Here is a 23,915-nt window from a genome sequence, read left to right as displayed (position 1 = left end):
TGGAATTAAACATTATTAATAAAAGTTCCGGCAATTACAAAGTACCACATTAAGTCCTCAGTCCATGTTTTGAAAGGTTCTAGGACGTTAACATGGAAATGGTTGTCAGTTTGAGAAAGGAAAAAATAACCCTAAATTTTTTTTTAGCTTCGAGTTAATGTTTCCACTTCAGAGTTACCAGAGTCTGTCTGCATCCCTTTCCTCCATGCTACTCATTCAGGCCTGGGCTGTCCAGAGAAAGAGCAGAACATCAGCATCAGCACCAATCCTGCATGGCTTCTCTGCACACTTTGAGAGTCATCCAGGCTTCCTTACACTTTGGAGCCAGACATTTCTAGGTAGCAGCTTGTTCTTATGCTTCTTAGCTAAGTCCTCTTAGAATATGTCCCATCTTACTTTCTTCTGCTACCGCTTCCTGTGATTGTATCCCTGGATACCCTCTGTAAAGATGGCAGTTCTCATATCCATTCAGGAATGCTTTCACAGTCACCCTGTTCCTGTTCATCAAGAGGACCACTTCTTGTGCCACCCACCGATGATTGATTCCAACCAACACCTGTACCAACAATCCCCTGCCCTGTGACAAGAGTTGGGAGGTGTCCAGGAGAATAGTGATGTTAAGGTCACTACTGTTGATCTACTGGCCCAGAATGCTGTTTTGTGAAATCAAACTCTCTATTTGTCTATTTTTCTGTTGTAGTCATCTGACCCAGATTTCAAAAGAAAGTAACATTTGATCTGATTTTTAATAACAAATAGCAAGTAGGACTTATCCACAGAGTATGAAGGTAAAAGAATTATGTACAACTAAAGCCTGTGTAGACTAAAGAGCTATTGGACTCTGGTCACTGCATAGAGCTACTGGACAGTGTGTCTAGACAGTGAGAGACTAGATAGAGTCCAATAGTTCTCCCTAACAAAATGGCATCCCATCTTGATCTGACTCATTCCCTGTTATAGCACATGCATTTATTATTAACTGACTCTTTCACAGATCACCACACTTTCAAAGACAGCCTTGATTCTTCATCTAAATATACTGGTAAGTAATGGACACCATCAGTCCTTCAAACATTGCTGCTGATTATGTTTGATTTTCTGATGAACACATTTTTTACTCAAATGGAATTTGTACTCTTCTTCAAATAAATATCTCAGCCAAGTATCCTCTTGGAAGCAATTAACAGCAAATTACAAGTTTCAGGGAAATGGTATAGCCACAAGTCAGTGGACCAGTTAAACACATCATTAGAGGTGTGGTGACTTCCGAGAAAGACAGGAGCTTAGTGACATTGGGTGTTCTCCCAGGAAAACGTGTGTGTGTGTGTGTGTGTGTGTGTGTGTGTGTGTGTGTGTGTGAAGTGTAAGTCTCTGTGTGTACCCATTTCAAATATGGTTCTCATAGCTCAGATGGTGTCCCAATAAAGTAGATCCAAAACTTTAATTGGACTCATATTTACCTGGGACTCCATAGGGAGCTTTCATATTTTTTTGTGTGAAAAATATCTCCTTGAATGAGAGCTAAAGAAGAGGAAACTCCCTTCATGACTGAGTTTCTGATCTCCTGTGTAAGCTGCTGTGTAATGAGGAGCATCTCCTGAATTGGGATCAGGGCCTGGCAGCTGTTGTAAGAACTTATCACTGACCACCTTTGTTGGCAGCAACATGATGCTGCCCGAGGTTAACCACTGCTAACCTTCTCCATGGTTTTCATCTCCTACTCCCACAACCTTTAGATGGAGCCTTTTAAAGGTGCATTTTTTAAATACCATTTGTTTATGTCTGGTTTGCTAACTGGATGAATTAGTCTTTGGGAGTCTAATAGAGCGAGTCAAACCAGGGTGCTTAGAGGAGAGAGAGTTCCAGTTTTCTCGGAACCTATCTGCCCTTTTCTGCATTAATAAATACCAGAATATTTTGTGGCACACTTGTCTATCACACAAAGGCTTTGCACGGCTTTGCATTATTCTAATGTTCTCCCACATTCTTGCTCCGTTTTATTTTGCATTGGTTTAGTGCTACACATAATAATAATAGTAATTTATTTATTTATCTTGAAGAAAGCTGTACCTTTCATCTTGAGACTAGTGAAATTGTTCCAATGCACAGGTATAACTGTAATTCTGTTGCAACACAAAAAAACATGTTAATGGAAATTTGGAGGCTCATATTTAATACTTCAGGGTATCTCAGTATATTATCCCACACCTGAATCACACCACTCTAATATTATTTGGGTAAAATTTTCTGGTGGTTATTTTCAGATTCTCTGAAAATACACTTACATTTCTTACCACATATCTCAGAAATTCCTATATTTTTGGTTTTGATGTGGTGTTTTAAGGGAAAGTGTTTACTTACATCAAGTTATAATTAGGAAATTGTTTCAAAATATCCTACTTCACCATGAATGCATATTGTGCCCATAAACACATATAATCTAAATCTCAAAATAAGTCAATAAATAAATAAATTTCTGCACTACCTGAAATTCCTTTCTAACATGACACATGGACAATTTCCTAGGTAACTATTATCCTGTAATTAGAGAAGAGCCCTTGGTCTATCATAATTTTATTTTCCAGTGTAAGAGCAGAAGTGATTTATGAATAATCTTTAAATATGGCCCAATATTTTATGAAGAGCGTGTTTGGATTTTGGTAATTTTATCTGCCTTGATGAAAAAACTAACAAATTAAGAAGCTAAGAGTTCTTCGTTCCTCCGTTTACTTCAAAGATGGTCTATTCATATCTCCTTGATGCTCTGACCCTCTGCTGGTCATTCACAACTATTACTGTAATCTACTGGTTTGTGTGCAGTAGGAAGACTGGGTGTTGGAAACCCAAGAGGATAGGAGACGCTGTCCTGTGCACCCTGCCAGGGCTGGAGATGTCACCGAGGGGCTGCCCCTACTGCATCGTCAGTCACAGAACCAAGCTCTCCCTCAGTTATGAAGAAAAAACGAACAGTTAAGTATATCTAAATTATGAAAATCTTTTTGAGCACATGCAAAATGATGGGCAGGAGAGAATTAGGAGGAGAAAGAAAGAGAAGAGTAGAGAGGAGTGAAGGGGAGGGGAGTGGAGGGACGAAGGAGGGGGAGGGGGAGAGAGGAGACAGGAGAGAGAAGAGAGAACTGTGCTCAACAGAGCACCTCTGGACTGAGGGACTTCAGGAGATCTTCAAAGCAGGGGACTGGTGGGAACCATGTGCTGCCATCTGTTATTTCCTGAATCCCATCCACTCCTGCTGTGACCCCAAATCCAACACTTAAACAGAAATATGGTTGCCTGTTTGCTCTCATATGTGGAACTGAGGGAGTCAAGGGGCATGAGAAGAAAGGAGGGACTGTTAGGGAAGGGGACAGAAAGAGCGAGCGGTGAGTGTGATGACAGCAGTTACACACCTGTGTGAACCTGTTGTACAGCTGAGATGAGCTCCTTTACAGAAAATGGTATTGGGGCTGGAGAGATGGGTCAGAAGTTAAGAACACTTGCTGTTCTTGTGGAGACCTGAGCTTACTCCCCAAACTGAAACTAGGCACTTCACAACTGCTGTAACTCTAGTTCTGGGTGTCTGAGGCCTGATTTGGATTTCTGCAGCCTGTGCATCCATGTCACACACACATAGATGCACACACATGCCAAAATTGATACACCACTATGTACTGGCTATTAAACAGTGCGTTTCTAACCCAAGCCCTTTTCTTCCTTCTAGATGGACAAATTTTAGCAGAGGACCATATGCGGGCTGCACCTTGACATTATGCTTCTGCTCGAGTAATCTGGAAATGACTGTCTCTTAGAGAAACAAGATGTGCTGCCCACTGGTAAAGTAGAGTGGAAAGAAGGCATAGTCCCTTTTGGTCCTTGCCCAAGACATCATGCTCCCTAGCATGCATACTGACCAGAGGTGGCATTGTCTGTACTCAGCTCCAATTCTCCTGACCTACAGGGGGTATGTAAATCCAGCCCATTTGGTATTGTCTTGTGGTCTCTAGCTTCAAAACACTTTCTTACAGGTTCCACCATGTCTCCATTCTAAGCCTTTCCCCTTGCATGGGTGTTCTGCTTAACCTATCAGCAAAGCTCAGCCCACAGTTGGCTCCCCTTGCACCCGCTGCCTCTCAGGCCTTGAATGCTGATGTGTGCTGGAAATGAAGGAGCTTTAAAAACCCCTGTTGACATTGGTCTAAGATCTCTGTCTGAGGTACTATCAGGGAATTCGCAGGGCATTCATCAAAATCAAGCTGATGCAAGCGTGAATAGTCACAAGAAAGAAGCCTTTTATGCTGAAAACTGCTGAAGGCTGGAAAGGGGCTAATTTATTTAAATTATCCCTCTACGTGTCAAGCCCCACATTTTCTGGAAGGAGCTGACAAGGGTGGGTTAAAAAAGTTTTCTCAAATTTATAAATAAATTAGTGGTGGTAGAAAGTTAACCTGGGGAATCGAAGTAACAGAAAGCAATCACCATCAATGCCATGCCAATGGAGGAAAATACAGTTTTCTTCTATTAAGCTTTTTAAATGTCAGCAAATGGCAGTTTAGTAGATCATTTGCTAATAATGATTAAATTTCTCATTAAAATGTTTCCTTCATTATTCTTCAGGTATAAATGTGTAATTCAATGATTGTTACATCAATTACACTTAAAAAGCTCATTAAAATACTGAAATATTATCTCATAGTCAGAGTACTTTAAGAGTACTGTACTAATTATAAAAGAAATAAACTCTTATAATAGCACCATTTGAACTGATGCCTTATAAATTCTTAATGTAAAGCTAACATGTAAAGTTTAAATCAAATATATAGATCCAATAAAACAAAACCTTTTTAATCTTGTTTTTACCTTCAAAAGGCTCTGATTATTGTAATTAAATAATGCATGATATAATAAAGATCTAGACTGTGTGATTATTTCATTGCAATTGAATGTTGGTGCTTTTTATTTATGCAAGCAATGTATCACAGCAATATGTATCAAACATTAAAATATTAATACAATTACACCTAGGCTGCCGAACCAATAAAAAATATCTGTGACATGACTCTGCTGACGACATGAGGACAGTTTGAAATCCTTTTTAAATTTTCATGTTCAGATGTGCTGGGTTATGCTAATTTTGCTAAGAAATAATGTGTTCAAGATTCACTGTTGTGATTTTCACTCTTGCGTGTGAACAAATGCAGTTTATGTTTAGCTTTGCTAACCTTCTTGTTGTCTGTTTAAGGTTAAATGAGCTATGGATTTGAGTGTGTTTGCTTTTAGGGTGTTCATATTCTGATGATCTTTCCCTAATATTCTCATTTATGAGGTCTCACAGTTCTTGTACACATTTGAATATGTTTCTGTTCCTTTTTTTCCACAGTTAAGGGCTAGGGAAGTTTTCCATATAGCTCCTTTTTTTTTTCTTTCCATATAGCTCTTTCATTGTTGGCTCCCAGTCAAATGACTGACTCTGAGCCCATCCTGAAGTCAGTCCCTAAGGCTGCAGTTCTCAACCTAACACTGCAACCCCTTAATACAGTTCCTCATGCTGTGGTGACCCCAACCATAAAATTATTCCATTGCTACTTCATCACTGTAATTTTGCTACTGTTATGAATCGCAAAGTATATATCTGATATGCAGGATATCTGATATGTGACCCCTGTGAAAGGGTCTTTCAACCCCCAGAGGGTGGAGCCCCACATGTTGAGAAGGGCAGCTATGGATGAGAGGGTTTCTCTGCCATGTGCAAACCTGGAGTCCAATATTGCATAGCTGTAAAAGTGAACTCTGTCATTGTTGTTCTGTGCACAAAGGAGTAAAGTCATACATAATTACTGTCTCAAAAGTGCAGCCTTACACAGACTTCCTGATTATTTGGCTAATGAAATGTTTGTGTGGTTCTGAGAACCTTCTTTGCTTCTGAAAGACTCAGCGCCAACCCTGGCTAAAGCAGGTGTTCCGTATCGTCTCACCTGGTAACAGTTGGGACAGAAGGGTGGAGAAACGCAGAGTTGGTCACAGCAGAAGGAACGAAGGTAATAACCACACAGCTCCCACCCTTTTCCTTCCCTTCCCTTTATTTCTTCTTCTTCTTTTTCCTCTTCTTCTTATTTTGTTTATTTTCAGAGAAAGGCTCAACCTTTAACTTAGGCTGGCCTCTAATTCATATCCTCCTGCCTCAGCCTCCTGAGTGCTAGAATTACAGGCACACATCAGTCAGCATGCCCAGCTGTTTTCCATTTTCATATTTTATGGGACAGGCTCCTGCAGCCCCAAGAGGAAAAGGGTTTGCACAGCCATGCCCCTTGACCAAGGCTCAGATCCAAGTGGGATCTGAGGGGATTTGTATCATTGTCAGACCTTCCACTCAGCCATGGTTGTCTGGGAGATCTGATAAACATTCTGGTCCCTAAGCAAAAGCTGCTTGACATCTTTGCTTTCCAAGAGGTGTCACATATAATACGGGAGCTCTGAAAGAAATGAGAAGTGTTGAGCCTATAAACAGGATATACACACTGCAGCAATTTAATTGCATTTTAAGACCTTAGAGTTGTACTCCAGAGCAACGACTGTGTGAGCCTCATCTTCGCCTGTCCTTCCAATGACTATAGTTCCCCTTTTAGCAATGTCAAGTGTATTTGCTCCTTCTTTTCCTATATGAATAAGTAGTCATGGCTGGAGACGATACAACACAGTTGATCATCATGAATGTCTATAGGATGTCATATTTATGTTCTTCTGCTTAGCTTAAATCTTACTCAGGTTCTAATAGCAAACAGTACAGTCACAATGGCTGGCATTGCAAAGCATCTGCTCTGTTCAGATAAATAAGACCAATGTGTTTGAAGGGCGAAGTTTGAATCCAAGTGGTCTGCCACTGTATTTGGAGACGCAGTTCCCCTGCCTCATAAATAACAAAGGCGAAAGGATCATTTGCTAATTGATTAATTATCTTGTAAATGAATCACAAACCTGTGGAGTGGTCCCTAGCCATGGATAGAAGGCCTCTCTGCTTTCTTTTCTCCTTTGAGTCTGTTAGTACTGGTGATGATGATGCCCTTCCTTCTCCATCCAAGCTGATGTCTGTCACTCAGGGGTGAAGCCAAGACAGGAAAAGGAAGCACTTGTCTTTTTCTTAGCAAGTGTGAACATCCCTTGCCAGAGGCAGTCATGGGTGTGTGCACATTTGTTTGTATACATGCATAGAAAGAAGAGCAAATTCCCTTTCCTTCCAAATACCCCACTAAGTTCACACTTGTGTGAAGAGGACGGTTTTCCTTCTGCCTCTATTTTTACATTGTAGAAATTAGCAGAGCCGAGCTGAATCACAATCTTTTGTGGACTTAAAGTGCCAAGGATTAAAGATCAGAGAGAGGAGTATTCGCAGAGTGCAAACGCTGGTGGGGTTGCAGCGCCTTGATAATCTCGGAAGAGCGGATAATTAACATTACTGCTTGGAGGCTAGGGCCGTTGGCCTTGCTGAGGCGCACCCAGGGCGCTGCTTCCCTCCCCGGGTGGAAGGGACTGATTTAGTCAGGAAGGTGACAGTCAAGGCTCTTGGCTGGCGAAATCTTCGTATCTTCCCAGTGCCTTGCTCTGCCTTTACCACAGAGACTGTCCATCAGGTTTGTTATGTATGCAGGCTGAGTGAGCCCGCGGGGATACTAGTTATTTACACTCTTTTTCAAGCTTTGAAGCTGTTATAATCATTCGCTGTCAACTTTGTGCTGACACTGAATTTTATTTTGTGTTTTTTATGCTCGGTTTGGGCCTAAAATACTGGCATCCATACCCTACACTGTAATTCCATGGGTGACTGAACTGAATGGTGGATTCCTGTATTACTAACACAGCCCTGGAATCCTTCTACATATGGAAATTTCAAGATTTGTTGATTGTGGACAGGGTCTCTTGGCTTTGCCTTTGTATCCTGTTGGTGGCCTTCCACAGTCCCATCCTGTTACACTGCCATTCGGAAGTACAGTTACGAAGTTGCTGAGGCAAACCTTCCCTCTGCAAATCCAAGATTGATTTTTGGTGGCTTCTTTTCTTTAAGTCCCTGTGGGAATGGCAGGCCTTGCGATGGCCCCGCGAATCCCATCACATCCATTTCTGTCTGTGTGAGCTCATGTAGATGCTCATTCCATACCAAAATGGAAGCAATATCCTAGGTGGTATGAATGACAAGGGACAGATAAAGGCCTTGGGTAAGGTCATCAGATGGATATGAATGATAGGCTTTTAGGATTCATCAAGGACATTTGCATGCTTAAACTTAAATGCCTGTGTACCAGTCACATGGGGAATAAACACCATCCTTTGCTTCTGAACAATATTCTTTTCATTAAGCCCAGGGTTCTTAAAACTTTAATGATAAGGCACAGAATGATGTTTCCATATTTAAAATGTACTGTATTCCCATGCACCATCCCTGTCTCCAGTCGGAAATTCCATGCACTTTGGGGCCCAAAGGGAATGATGCACAGAAGGATATGACCCTGTTCTTAACTGGACTTGAGATAGATCTGGTCAAGGAGCTTGTGTGCTTGGCCACTGTAATAAAGTAGACAAATAATTACCGAGCAAATCAAACACACTTACACCTCAGATGATTTGGAAATATTATCTATAATCGGGCACTTCTGTGCTAGGAGGAAAGGTTAATAAAGTAATTTAAAAAAAGATTGTGTGGAGTATTATAGAATCAGAAGAGGACTGGCGATCATAATTGTTAATCTCCTGAAACACCAGTTCTGAATTACACAAAGCAGGTATTTCGGCACATATCCTTATTGTGTATTCCACTTTGTACAATATTAGCTTGCTTAATTATCCTTTATGAAAATCTTGCTTTAGATTGTTTTGGGCATAAAAAAATGTTGATATGATTATTCCAGTTGACCTGCAGTGTGGATGTCAATCTTAAGATATGTAAGGGAGACTGGTATCTTTGAAAATTAATTGTCTTTATGTTTGGTAGAAGAGTAATTCTGGAGTGTGTACTACAATTGTTGGAACAATACTAGGTCTGCGCTGGCTGTGCACACTCCGGGCCATCGTTGCACTTGTATATGGGCCAGGGTAGTATAACTTCTGCGGCTGGACCTGCTGTAGTGGGAGGGGGGCAATTCTGAGCTTGCAGGTGGTCATTCAGTATCTTTCAGATAAAACTAGGGTGTGTGGTGATGTTAAGCTATATACCAGAAAAGATCTGATTAGGTTTTTAAAATCTGTTTTCATCCTAAGTATTAAAAAGAAGTTTCAGTCACTATTTCTCTTGTTGAAGAATTAATTTCATATGGAAGGAAAGCAAGATGAAAATACAGCGGACATGGGCCCCAGCCCACCACTCAGCAGCCCTGCCCCAGACTCAGTGATTAACATCATGGATGTAATGGAAGTTGCAATAAGGCCTACTTCGTAGGAATTTTGAAGACTGTGGGAAAGAGTCATAGAACTGTCAAATGCACCTGATGAAAAAATGAATTTTAAAATTATTTAAATGAATTTTCCCATCACAGGTGTTTGTAATGTATGAGTACTTAGATATTTTTGATACATGTATTTGTGTTTGCACTGTGTGTGTTGGGGTGTGTGTTGCTGTAGGAAACTGGAAGTCAGTCATCAGACAAGCAGCAGGAGTCATTTCTCCGCTCCTACCATGTGAGTGGGAGGAGTGAACTCAGGTTGTCAGGCCCGATGGCAAGTGCCTTCCCCCGCTGAACCGTCTTGGCCGCTGGTCCGTGAAGCTTTTCGCGTTCAGTATTTGAACTCTTTCTCACTTTCAGTTGAGCCCATGCTGGCTAGTAGTAGTTTTCCAATGTAGGAAAGTTACCTTTTGTGGTTTTTTCCCCTTTTGGATCTGCCACTCTTCTGGACAGTCTCTGCATTTTCTTGTCAATTCTCAACATCTCACACAGGAGTTGGAACCCACCTCCTATTTTCTTAAAGTCACTTTGTCCTCAGCCTTCCTGAACTCATGCATGTGTGACTGTGTTGCCATTGAAAACGGACCTTGTGTTAAACCTAGGGAGCAGTGACCTCATCTTTAAGCCACGTCCTTGCTTATCTGTGGATTTGACCACTAAACACCCACCTTTCATCTCTGTGAATGATGTGCCCTTGGCTGGCCTCCCCTTCCATTTCCCATTCCTCCGTCATCCTGCCTGTGTCATGGACCCTGCCCAAGACCCAGCTCTCTTCTCTTCACATCTCTCATAGGCTTTGTCTGTGCCAGGATCCGTGGAGAACCCCACTGCTGCTTTGTCTGCAGGCTGGGCTCTCAGGACTCTGGCTGGGCCAAGTCCTTCATGAAGACAAACACGCATTTCCATCTGCCGCTGTGAAGAGTTCTGCAAAAGACAGGCATTATTATAGCTCTCAGGGTGACCAGATTTGAGAAAATCACCTCTCTTTCTTTCTTTACTTCTGGTGAATTAGTGCCTTCATTTCTGCAGATCGAAACAAGTATGAAGCTGTTTGTTTTATATGATTTAAGTCTAGGACAAAGTAAACTTCGTAGCATGCTGGCACTATATGATTGAATCACCTACTAAATGTCATTTTTCATAGCACAGAGGGTTTAGAAGGAGTCTTCTGTCCTTACCCACCAACTGGCAGAATGATTATGAGACTGTAGTGTGCTGTCTACTCTGAGAGTAGTATTAGGGCTTGTAGAAAGACCAGACCCAAATGCCCAGTAGTTGCTTTCTTTGTAGGTTCAGGTTTTCCCTTTATTTCCAGCAGTAAACACAGTTCTTGGACTCCTTACCATTAACACTGGCAAACTTCCAAGAAGCTAGTCTCTTTAAAGACTTTGGCCCAAGACAATATAGTTTATGCTTTTAACAAAATAAAAATTTAAAGTATAGACATGAATGGAAAAAATATCAAAAGCCATTGGGATCTTCACATGGGATCCTGGCTCATAAAAGTGTGGCAAGGTTCTGTATGTTTTCTGAGAGCGGAGAACCTAGCCCGTGCAAGGCTTGACAGAAACCATCAGAACCACAGCTGCCCCTCATGTGTCCTTGACAGCGCGACCATTCTCAGAGGCTGGCGACTGAAATGCATCCTCTTCCTCTTTCGTCTGGATTGAATAGCAGATCCTATGGAGAGCTGGGTGATTCATTCTCAAGTTACCTGTGGGTACAGGGTGGACTGTGATGTGGCAGGTGCCAAGGAAGGATGAATTGTGGTCGATGTACCAGAGCTCAGCTTTGGAGTCTGTTTCCTCCCTTCATGCCTGACCTTTGTCCTCTTGTTATGGCTCTAATGATGTTGCTCTGCCTGGCTGAAGCTGTAGGACGAGGGTGTCTCAGGTCACCCACTGATGAGGACAGAGAGCCAACAGGCAGTTCCAGATGTGGCGGCCCAGGACTTCAGACCTGAAAAGACTGGTTCTCCTTCCTTCTGTGTCGCCTGCCTTCCCTCTCCCTCCTCTTGCCTTTCTCCACTCCCCTTTTCTCCTTTTCCTTCTGTCCTTTCTTCCTGTTTTAGACATGATATAGATTATTTTTATTTACTAGGATGACTGAAATTATTTGGTGCATCTCCTGGCTTACAACATTCATGTCAGTTACTTCATTTCTCAGTGTACATCTCATAATGCCACACAATGTGAGACTGTTCCTTCAACCTCTGGAGTCATAAAAACACGTACAGGGAACACATGAAAGAAGAAAGAAAAAGGAAATTGCATAACCATCACATGTCTTTATGTAAGGAAGGTCAGACCATGATAGCCAATGACTCTTTTTCTTTAAACAGGGTAAAAGAATTTCATACTGTGAGTATTTGGGACCCAACACGAACAGGTTAGAAAAGTAATATAGTCGCAGTAATTACTTTCATGTGGCAAAATATTTCAGTCAGCAATGACTAGCAATAAAACAAAATGATCACCTTTAGTATATCCATTACAAAAACAATTGTCTAAAATAAGAATGGTTAAAACACTTGGTAGAATATAAAGCGTTGATACAAGAGGGCCCTCTCTCTGTGCACACACTTACAGGGACACACATGCACTTTTCTCAAGCCTCACAGAGAAATGTTAACAGCAATTTACTTGAAATGTAGGGCCTTTTATAAGGGAAAAATACCCCAATTAAGGATTTATAAATAAATATACTATTAGAACCACTATCTTCCATAAAAATGAGTTTTCTTTTGGCTTTTAAGGTTTATAGAAATCACTTATCTGCTCCTTAAAAGACTCCTATTCTTTTTCTCCTCTCTTTTTATAAATATAGTGAATGTGGAACATCATTAATCCAGTCGTAATATCATCTGATAGTAGCTAATCCCTTCTTAGGCATAGCTTCTCCTGGACCTTTGGAATATAGAAATGTGCTTTTACTGTTAGGCGTTTTCTTTAAGCACCAATCTATGCTTAATGTCTAATTGCCTCCCTAAAAGACCACCAAGCAAAATGAACACTGACTTCAAATTTCCTTCCTTGGGAATCTTGAAAAATTCTGCAGCCCATTATTTTGTCTGCTAAGGTCATGGATCAAGGGCAGCCCGGTGCCTGTGGTTTGGATGTGGCTATCGGCTCTGTCAGGATGATGCAGCCCACTCTGAGATCCTAATCGGTCAGAAAAAGTCTATTAAGTTTGAGCCCTTAAGCTGTCTCTGCCAAATCAGGGATACCAAAGTTACATTTGTTTTTGTGATGACCATTCATTTTGGTCAAATGAAGAAATTGCTCATGTGCATTTTGTGGCTCCAGGGACAAAATCTGTGAATGTCATGTATCTCTTAGCCTCCCTGCTTTTTTAGAGATATTATTGAGAAGATGCTTAAGAAAAAAATCATTTCTGTCGCAGCTGTTTATAAGTCACCTTGATCATAAGAGGAAAAAGACCGAAGAGAGGTGATAAAAAGCTGGTTTGTTTCTAGTTTGGAAGGCTGATGTGTTTAAATGCTTGGAATAAGGCATGTAAGGGGTCTGACTCTGTTAATGGAAGGGTTGGGCTCAGGACTTTTATCTCTGAAAACTATGGTCTGGCCAAATTAGTGAAGACCTGCATCTTCCTTCTCAGATTCTAGATCATAGCTGCACTAGTCATTGTTTTTCATGAAATCATGTCTTCGGTTTTGGAAAAATCCTGCCCCGGGAGGGCAGCACCCTCAACCAGGATAGACACAATGGCAGAATTAATTTTACTTTCCATTTTCTTTTGTAGAAGTGTTGGTTATGTAGTTAGCCATTCATGGGTGTTCCTTGTTATACACATGCTGTTAATGTGAACTTGCTTTCTAGGAACAAATGTTAAGAAATTTAAGTAGGCCATCCAGTAGGCACAGCATCTCATCTGAGAGGGCCAGCAAGACTTTTGTATGTCTGTCAGAGAGGATCTGAGCATTCCATTCCACAGACAAAAATACTGAGGCCTGAAATGAACAAGAAAATATCTCATGCAGACAGCAGATAGCAGGGATATTACTATAATCAATTTGGCCTTTCATAAAAATACTTTTTATTGGCAAACCTTCACCCAAAGCTTTGTCTTCTCTGTGAGACCAATTTTTTTAATTGTTCATTATTCCAATAATAAGAAAATGCACACAATAGTAGTTACTGTGTGTATCTAAGCACACAGTAGGGAAATGGCAATATTGTCAATAAATAGAAAAAACTAAAAACTTACATGCAATAGAATGAAATTGGACTCCTACCCAGCATTACACACAAAATTTGACTCAGATGAGTTTAAACACTAATGGAATGCCTACAACTTTAAAACTTCTGAAAGGAAACGCAGGAAGCTTCTTGACATTGGGCCTGATGTTGCTGATGCTACCCTGAAAGCAGAGGTAACAAAGGCAGAAATAGACAAGTGGAGTGGCATTGAACTACAAAGCCGCTCTGCAGCACAGGAAACAATAGCCTGAGCGGAAGGATAACCTGCAGAACATGAGAGAATATTTGCAATCCATCTATATGATAAGGGGTTAATAGCCAAAATACAGAAGGAACTTGAGCAGTTCCATAGCCATAAGAACAGCAGCCCAATTAAAAATGGCAAAGGGCCTGAACAGATATATCTCAAAGGAAGAAATACAGATGACTCAGGGGCAATGTGAAAAAAAATGTAAAAAATTCCCTACATCATTAATCAACAGAAAAATGCAAATCAGTATCACAATGAAAGCCATCTCAAGCCTATTAGAATTTCTACTATCAAATGAAAAGGGGAAGAAGTGTTGGCAAGGAAGTAGGTAAAACATAACTTTTGATTGTTGATAAGAAGGCACATTGGGGGGGCAGGAAGGGAGAGAACAAGGGAATCTGTGGCTACTATGTAGAACTGAATAGTATTGTAAAATAAATAAATAAATAAATAATAAATAAATAAATAAATAAATAAATAAATAAATAAAAGAAGGCACATTGGTACATCCATCATAGAAATCAATGTCATCCATCAAAAATTAACCTAAGAACTACTTCTGACCTAGCAATCTTCTACCTTAGTTTATATCCAAAGGGAATGAAATTGATCTCTCAAGAGTTCTCTGTGGTCTTGTGTTCATTACAGCAGTATTCACATAGTGAAAATGTGGAGACTAGGGGTGGGGATTGAAGCATTCATAGACAAATTAATGAAGAAAGTGTGAAGTATGCTTATAAACACACTAAGTATAATATTATTTAGCTTTACAAAATGATATCCTGTCTGGGAGCTGCAGAGAAGGCTCAGCAGTTAAGAGTACTTGCTACTCTTGCAGAGGACCCGGATTCAGTTCCCATCACTCATGTGGCAGCTCACAAACGTCGTCTGTAACTCCAGTTCAAGAGAATCTGATTCCACTTGCTGAGTTCACTCAGCAACAGGAATGCACCTGGTGCACATACAGACGTGTAGGTAAACACTCATATATACAAAACAAATAAATTGAAAATATAGCTTTTAGATATCCTGTGATTTTGAAAATGTAGATGAACTAGGATGGCATTATATTACCAAGCATAAAATGGTGAAAACTGTATGATACTGTAATCTACAAAAGTTTAGCTGATAGAAAAGCAGATGCTACAACATTGCTATCCTAAAATGCATGGGAGATGAGAAGAATTGGTCAAAGAATATAAAATTTCAATTATATAAATGAACAAATTCTGAAAAATCAATTTTCTGCATGGTGACTCTACTATGTGCTTAAATTCAAAAGAATGAATTATGTACTAACACATATCACACATACCCTCTAAGTAACTTGGTGGTAGTGTCATTTAGATAGATTGGGGGAGTTATCTCATAGTATCCATCTCAGAGCATTATTTTGAACACCATACAAATTATGTGTATTCATCTGAGTGTGTTTGCATGTGTGTGATGTGTATGTTAATATGTCAGCTGATATGAATTAATGAATTTTATACAGGCAAGACACCTGCAGCAGTTCAGTTTTGATTATGTCTAGTTTACTGACTTATAAAACAATTGAGGCAGTTGTTTATATCCAGGAGTCTGTTGTAAATATTAAATGTGCAAAGAAGCACACAATACTGTGCACTAATGATGGCACATTATTATGGCTTTGTGAAAGATGAGCTGCTACTGATCTCTTCAAACTCGGGGAAGGTGGTATAGGTGTGATAGACAGCTCTAAAGTCCAAAGTTCCCCCAAAGAAAAGAAAGGATATGCAAGAATTATATAGAAAATAATACATTTTCTAAGATTGCATTGTGAGAACTGGAAAAGTATAAAAATTATGGTATTTCAAATTGGCATACTATTATGTTGCAGTACAGCTAGCAGACAGATGTAAAAATAAAGCACAGATGTACCATTTTTTAGTCAAATCTTATATATGGAAATCTAGATTTAAAGAAAGATTGGTTATAGGGTCATTATTTGCTTTACAAAGCAATTTGCCATAAGGTTCTTTTAAAAGAATATGTCCCTGGTACCTTTAATATAATATTTCATTTGCTGAAAAAAATAACACAACTTTACAAGAACTCATTTCATGCATAAAATGAAGTACATATGTTGAAGGTTCAGAGAGAAAACTAAGGTAGAGAAAAAGAGAACATTGATGGCTAGGAATAAATCAAGTAATAAATTGGCAAAGGAACTTGTACTGAAACATTATGTTTTAAATAGTCTTTAATTTAATAATATATATTCTTTAGGATAACTTTGTGTGTGCATTAATACACACAGAAAGAGACAGTCAGACAGACAGAGATGAGAGAGGAGAGAGAGAAAGAGAGAGGGGGGAGGGAGGGAGGGAGAGAGAGAGAAACAGCATCTAATGGCACACCCACAATGCCCTTTCTTTCTCCAACTAGGCTCTGCCTTAGTAATACGGGCTGAAACAATCCACCAGAAGATGGGTGTTCAAAAGCTACAGCACTCTTTTCTGTTTTCTCTGGGAAGTATTTCTGGGACAGTATTGCATCAACTCTGGAATGTTCAAGGTACTCTACTACAGAAGGGGCATCAGTAGGCCTTTGTTTGCTGTGTGCTATAATAGAACATGGGGTGTGGATTCATGATTCTTGCTTTGAGTTCTGGCTCCACATCTTCTGTAAATGTTTTAGTCGTTTATTGTTTCTTTTTTTCTTTTTATAAGGCAGGATCTTACTTTAGCCCAAACTGGCCTTGAACTCACTCTGTATAAAAGATTGTCCTTGAATCCATGGTGATTCTTCTACCTGGGCCTCCTGAGTGCTGAGATTGCAGTGTGAGTGAGGCCACAACAGGCTTGTGGGACCATTTTGTTTTTGTTTTTATTTTGGTGGGTTGTTCATTCAATAATGTTTTTGATAATGCCATTTTAGATCACTGCATCTACATGATTCATGCCCCTCCCTCTGTCTCAAATCTCTTGTGTCTCTCTCCTTCCAAATTCATGATCTCTTCTCTAATTACTGTTGCATGGATATGTGTGTGTGTGTGTGTGTGTGTGTGTGTGTGTGTGTGTGTGTATACATGTCTGTATAACATACTGAGTCTATTTGTCTTTGCTCATATGTACATGTGTCCAGGGCTGAGTAGGTTGAGATTGACAGCCTATGTGGGAGCTCATCCCTAGAGGAAACTGAATCTTCTTCTCCCAGTAGCCATGGAACAACAGTATATAACATTTCATCTCTCTCTGAACTATCACTTGGTCTTGTGTATCAGGTGCCACCAGGACACTGTTGCAGAGATTTTTTAAGAGGATTTGATGAAACATGTAAAGCTTTATTGTAGTACCTTACAATAGTTGGTACACAATGCCTTCTTTCAATGTCTCCCCATAGTGTGTGTGGATCTACTCTGTCATTCACCTTTAAGCAATAAGTACTGAAAGAAGAGGGCTAAGCTTTCTGGGCTCATATTGCCAGAACCTACCTGCTTCATAAGTGGATACTATGTACATGATTGTTAAGTCTGATTGGGATAAAACACAGAGTACATATTTTCTCAAAATATGGGAAATCTTACAGTAAAGCTGTGCACAAGCCAAGCAAGCATGGAAGAAAGAACAAAAGGGTAAAATAAAGTGCAAAGGGCACATGCCAGGAGAGAACACTCAGATTTCACCAATTAATTAATAAGTATTCATTGGAACATTTATTCAAGTAATTCTGAATCACCCTAATTATATAGGACTTTTACCAAGTTCTAGAATCTTACTAGGAATATGTTCTCTGTAGATTTTTGGTTTTGCAAATTATGTTTTTCCTTCTGTAGCCACATTAGTTCATGGTCAATCATAATTGTGTGTGAGAACAGTTGTGAGGTTTTCTGTAGTTGCATCTGGATTATTTTTGTTTTATTTTTAGGCTCTCTTATTAACTGCACAGATAGTTCATCTGGCTTGGAGCCTTGAACTCGTCTAAAGCAGCCAGGTGACAACCATAGTGTGTCTGAACTCATCCTGGGCCTTGGCTCTCTCTTCTGCCTGTTCACTCTACCCCTTCCAGTCCAAAGATCATTCTTCTTGATAGAGACCACAGAATCAAAACAGAAGTTGAATCGTTCTGTTTTCTGTGACATCTGTTAACATTTTGCTGTGTGCCCCAATCAATGTACCTATCCCTTTGTTCTTCTCTACAAACAGCTTAAAATAGCTTTCTGTTGTCCTTGGCAGTTTTTCAGCCTCTAGTCAGGCTTTAACCCTCCCGACAATATTCTTGCAACACTTTTTATATTGGCTCTTCACTATGTCTTCAGCCTTCCATTTGGGGTGTGTGTTCCTTTATATTCTACATTGAATAGCTTTAAAAGGGGGAAAAGAATGCTCCTTTCATGTTACCACTTTTATATATCTCTAAAATAATCTGCGATTATTTTGTCAAAATTTTAAAAATAGGCTTATTTTCCCTTGAAAAATATTTAGTCGTGGGATTGTTTTTTAAATTTCTCTATTCTGGTGCTTGCATTTCTGGATTCTAGGATAAATTCAATGTCTAGCATTATTTTCCTGTTAACATAACAAACTCTCATATAATAGAAGATTCCTTTCCAGATTTCTCATCACTTTTGGCTCAGACATCTAGATCTTATTCTTTGTTCAACGTGAAATTACATATTTATTGTATTATTTTTAGTCTGTAAATATCATATATCAATGAAATATAGGCAATATATATTGTTTCTGCTTTTTCTTTTGGAAAATCCCAGCCAATTCATTTGCAATTTAATATCCTCTAAATCATATGTCCTGATACAGCTTAGAATCATACTTGAAAGCTTTATTTAGTGTTTGCTTTTTAAACTTCATGTATAAGCATGAATTTGTTTGTTTGGTTTCAATATTTTTATCCACACACATTTTCTCCAGTCTTCAAAGAAACACTTCACCTTGTTTGGATGAGTCTCTCTCTCTCTCTCTCTCTCTCTCTCTCTCTCTCTCTCTCTCTCTCTCTCTCTCTGCTATTTGGAACCGTTGTTAAAGACAGCAATAACAAAAACAAAACCCCATTGCATCACCCACTTATTTTCCAAACCTCCCCATGGCAGATGCCACTACAACTGTGGATGGGTGGCCTTCAGTCTCTTGATGCTCTAGATGAGTAAAGACCATGTCTCCGGAGATAGCATTGACTGCTGCATGTAACCACAGAGCAAAGGTCACCTTTCCACAGTTTACATTTGCACCCTAGAAAACAGTTCATTCCCCTTTGTCTCCCACATGTAAACATGAATCTTTGAACTTGGTAGGGAGTCACCTGCTCTTTCTTTTCACTTCTGCCTTCCAGAGATATTACAGCTCATCCAATGTGGTCCTGAAAACTTTCCAGAGTCTATGTTGAGTAAAGAGATTGTTACTGCTTTTATAGAAGGATGCAGTTACTATATGTGGAAGTCAGTCCCTATATAACACACTTAAGCCAGTCTAAAATGCCTTCTTTTACTCTTATATACCAGATTCAGATTCTCTCCACTGCCTCAAAATATTTTTTTCTATCTTATTTTGCTGGGTTCTATTTCTTAATGCCATATGCAAAACCTTTATCCTTCCCAGTAAATTAGAACCACAGAAGGACACTCATCAAATGCCCAAGATAGAAAGAAGTCCACCCTGCACATAACATTCATGCTACTGGGAACTCAAGAAGGAGGAACAACAGAATCAGCAAGATCCTTTGTGGTGCGAACTGCCCAGCATCACGTTCATTGTGCCTGCCTTTGTCTCAGCCCCCTGCTGCTCCTCGTCATAGCTAGATTGCTGTAGGTTTATAAGCTGTTAGGTTGGGGGCAGGTGAGGGCACCTGGTAACATTGCCCTTAACCAGTCCTCTAGTTGGGTTGCATGTGTAAACTGTGCAGGACATTCATTTTGAACATCTTTGTTTAAAACCAAAGCAGAAGTATCTTCTGCAAATGTTACTTTTTTGTTGCCTCTTGACTATCCTTGTTCCTCATCCTCTGAACATCCATTTGAGTCACATGGAGTGTGACAAGCTCAATACTTTAGGAGGGCTTTAGAGGATGGAAAAGGCAGTTGACATTGAAGTAATGAAAACTGAACCTGTGCAGTCTTGGAGAAGAAGCATAGAGAGTTTGGGATAGTGTGGGACAAAAGGCTCTGGGTCTAGGATGCTCTCCCCACAGACAGAGGAGATTCAGGAGCAGAGAGCATCCATGGTCCTCTCCACACCCATCTTCTAGTCCCCTGGGTACTCACTTTTTTCTTCATTCTCTTGCATCTCATGATTTTCTGCTCCCTAGCGCAAAGGACAAGACAGATTCCATTTGAATTTAGCTCAGCCAAGTGACAAAATTTGTCATTCTTATGGGCATACCCTGGAACCAAACTGGATTTGATGTCGTTTGCTTGTTTGGACAGGGTCTCACTGTGTAGGCCCTGGCTGGCCTGGGTTTGCCATGTAGACCAGGCTGGCCTCAAACTCACAGAGATCCATTCTCCTGTCTCTGCCTCCCGAGTACTGGGATTTAAGGTCTATGGCTCCAAGTCTGGCTCTCAAGCTGGTATGTATTATTTCTGGGGGAAAACCACTTACAAACTCTGAAGTTCTATATCAATTAGCCTATAGGATGAAATGCACTTGTCCCTTTAGGGCTGGTTCTATGAGATTTGTTGAGTAAATCCAAAATAATTTATATTTACTAGAATGGTATATTTCAAACAAGTTATAGGACCTAACATACCATTTAGAATTTTTTTTCATAAAATAACAAAATTTTAAAACTTCATGCACTCAAACAGATGATATAATATTCCCAGAGATCTGTTCAATTGGAATTTTAATGTAGGCCTTAGAATTTTAATTTGAGGTGCCAAATTAATAATAAAATTATAAAAGAAGTATGAATTTTAGTAGATATATGTTTGCAAACCACTACTTTTAAGTTCTCCCAATTTTGTTTTGGTCCTAATGTGTTGTTTTAAAATGTAATTGTTAGCGGAAACACACATTTATATCGTAATAACTAATGCCCTTAGAAACCCCTTACTATGCCCCGTTAAAAGGTCACAAGTGTTTTATCTTTGATTTTTAAGTAGAAGTTTCCATAAATATATATGTGTATGTATAAATGTATATTTTCCAACAGAACTGATAGATTAAAAATGATGGACAGGGGCAGTGGCTGCTTCCACATATTATATTCCTGAAACAGGTAAATAAATAATTATATCCTATCACTACTATTAAAACTTAGCTTGATTATGTGAAAAATAATTACATTAACTTCTAGTACCAAAAGTCCTGCTTTTCCCCACTGTAGTTATTAAAGGGATTTAATACATGTTATAGTCTAGTTCTTGAGAGTAAAAACTGATAATAAATCTTCCCTCTGTTCATAGCTTAGCATATGCTGAAATAATGATATGGGACCATAAAGTATATAGTTGTCAAGATGTAGCTGAAAGTTCTCAGGAATATTAGAACAACGGGTGACAGGTGAAGTGAAAGATGCCTCAGTCCTATGAGTTTGGGAGGACTCAGCAGAATTTCTTACAGTGTCACTTTAGGGGAAAAAAGCCTTACCGTGTTACACGGCCGTTTCCTGCAATTAGAGTAACAACTGCAGGTGGGACAGATTCAAAACCGCCTTTCCAAGTTGTTTATAGCAATTTCCCATTGGTCTCCTGAGGCTGCGGAAACAGGATGTGGTGTGAGCTACTCCTCACATCCTAATGCACATTAGCAGTGGTACCTTGTTAAGGGTCCCGTGTCTTTCCCTTAGAATCATAGACATCCCACCCAATTAAAATTGTTCGTTGTGAAAACCAAAGAGGCCTAGCCCAGGCAAGCTGCTCAAACACTAGAAACTCAGAGGCTTGCTTGCATCAGCCACACGGCACCCGCCTTGGCCCCCTGAAAATAAACATATCTTTTGCATATATGCTCTCCTGGCTGCCAGCACTCTGCCAGGGAGAAGTGCTATTCTAAATGGAGATTCTTTCTGTATCAGCAGGAAGAATTTATATCCAGTCAGAGAGAAAGTGGAGAGCAGCTCTTGTTGTTCGTCACATTTTAGTGCTGGAAAGTGCTTTGCCCTAAAGGTGCCAGGTAAAGAGAATTGCCAAGTAAAGAAAATTTATTGAATGCATTTTCCAAAAGGGAAGCATATCTGACATTTTGTTTCTAGGATCTCAGAAAAAGAACTCTTCTTAGTCTTTCTATCAAGGAAGGACATTCATAAAGGAACTAAAACGGTCCCATTCTGTCTTGGAATGCATGTACACAAATGCGTTCTATTTATTCATCTGTAATTATCTTATGCTTCTCTTTATTCAGATGTCAGTTTGCACCACACATCAGAACACTGAACTTACTGAATTCCTCTTTCTGGACCTTCTCTCCTTTAGGGGAGCCACAGATTGAGTGCACACATCTGCCCTCACTAGGGCTAGCCACCTCAGAGTACCATGCTCCCACAGTTGTCTGGATTTTGTGTTCAGAAATATACCAAGGATCCCAGTCAAACTTGCTTGCCAAAGTTTGCAAGATGTATGTCCATTTGCACATTTTCCCTTGATTTTGGGGAACTCTTGGTGTCGCTGGGACGGTCCAGCCTTTCATCGCTCCTAAGCAGTTCCTCTGTGTTTGCCGGTTTGTTAAATTTTTTTTTCTTTTTTTTTTTTGCAGTTAACATTTGTGTATTCTGGAACTTTAGAAAACTTAGCCTTGACTGAAAACAACAAACAAATAAACAACAACAAAGGGATCAATCCAAGTGAAATGAAAACACCCAGTTTAAGATTCGATTCCCTCTTGTGTAGTGGAAGGGTGCTTTTCTCTCCTGCCAGGCACAGTGATTCCAGTCTCCGTTCCAACTTGGTCAGGGACAAAGCGAAAGATTCCACCTCTGGGCAGGTACAATATGTTAGCTAGGGAGGACTGCTCCAGTGGTAAGGATGACAACAATTAGCACATGCTACTCATTAACAAACGGAGATTAGAATGCAGCCGAAATGGCAAGCTGCCATCAGCGCGGTAGTTACGGGGCAGTTTAATTTCTAACGAATGTGAGCGCTGGATCAGTAACAATATTCGACAAAACGCCGCCTGCATTCTCTTATGGCTTTCATTACCAAATTGAAAATCTGTGTAGATTTCTGAAAATTACTTTTAAATGTAGCCAATCTCCTAGACTGCAAGGCTTGATTTGCTGGTGAGGGAGCCCTGCTGTGAGATTTTAATGAAAGATCATAGTGGCCCTCCAAGGCCGGCAAAGAGCTATGGGCCCTGGAAGACCCGAAATAATCTGTTTTACTTTTAATGGCAGCCATTTTATATTCATTAAGATCAAAATGCAGTTTTGCAGGCAAATTGCAAAGCTGTTCCACTCACAGCTTGAGAACCTGGAGGCCCTACAGCTTTTTATCTTGTTCATAAGCAAATATGCAGTTAATATCTTTTTAATATGCTTTGATGCTTGCTACCTTATGGGTACATTGTACCAGAGGTTAGGGAACTGCATGTTTCCTTGGCACAGTCAGCGCGAACTAAAGCCGCCGTCCTTTTATTTCCATAATGGTAGAAGAAATGAGTCTCTTTTTATCCCCCTCCCATTTTTTTTTAAATGTGAGCTGTGCTCAAATAAATTGTAGAGCACTGTATAGTGTACATTCAGGATCTCAGCGAAAGCACAGTTTTTCACTGGGATCCATCTGTTGGTGGTTTGTATTATTTAAATTTATACAGTCGCATTATTTGAATGTAAACAGCCAAATAAGATAGGATCAAATCATTGGCATCTGGAAACTGTGCTCTCATCCTGTTTGATTGTGAGGTTGTCTGCATTAATAATGGAGTTCTAAAGGCTGTGATTCCACCTGATATACCGTATGACCCTAGCCGTTGTGATCTTATCAGGGTTTCACTGTAGTAGAAAATGAAGGTATTTTGCAGCTCATTTCCAGCAAAGCTAGTTTGCATTATCTGCTGTCCAGAGCAGTCCTGCTTGTTTTGTGTGTTGTAAAACACCTCCACCCCT

General features: G+C 39.9%; 1 long non-coding RNA gene across 1 annotated transcript in view; it reads left to right on the top strand.

Moving 5' to 3' along the window:
- Positions 1-359: 359 nt before the first annotated feature.
- The window catches only part of LOC114697962, a 38,013-nt gene continuing 14,457 nt past the window's right edge, over positions 360-23,915 (top strand). Inside the window, exon 1 of the long non-coding RNA XR_005092282.1 lies at positions 360-1,042. This is a non-coding gene — a long non-coding RNA (uncharacterized LOC114697962). The remainder of the gene's footprint in view (positions 1,043-23,915) is intronic.

This window comes from Peromyscus leucopus, chromosome 10, assembly GCF_004664715.2.
Source record: "Peromyscus leucopus breed LL Stock chromosome 10, UCI_PerLeu_2.1, whole genome shotgun sequence".
Lineage (NCBI taxonomy): Eukaryota > Metazoa > Chordata > Mammalia > Rodentia > Cricetidae > Peromyscus > Peromyscus leucopus.
The sequence above is the reverse complement of the archived record's forward strand: the minus strand, read 5'-3'. Positions and strand labels throughout refer to the sequence as shown.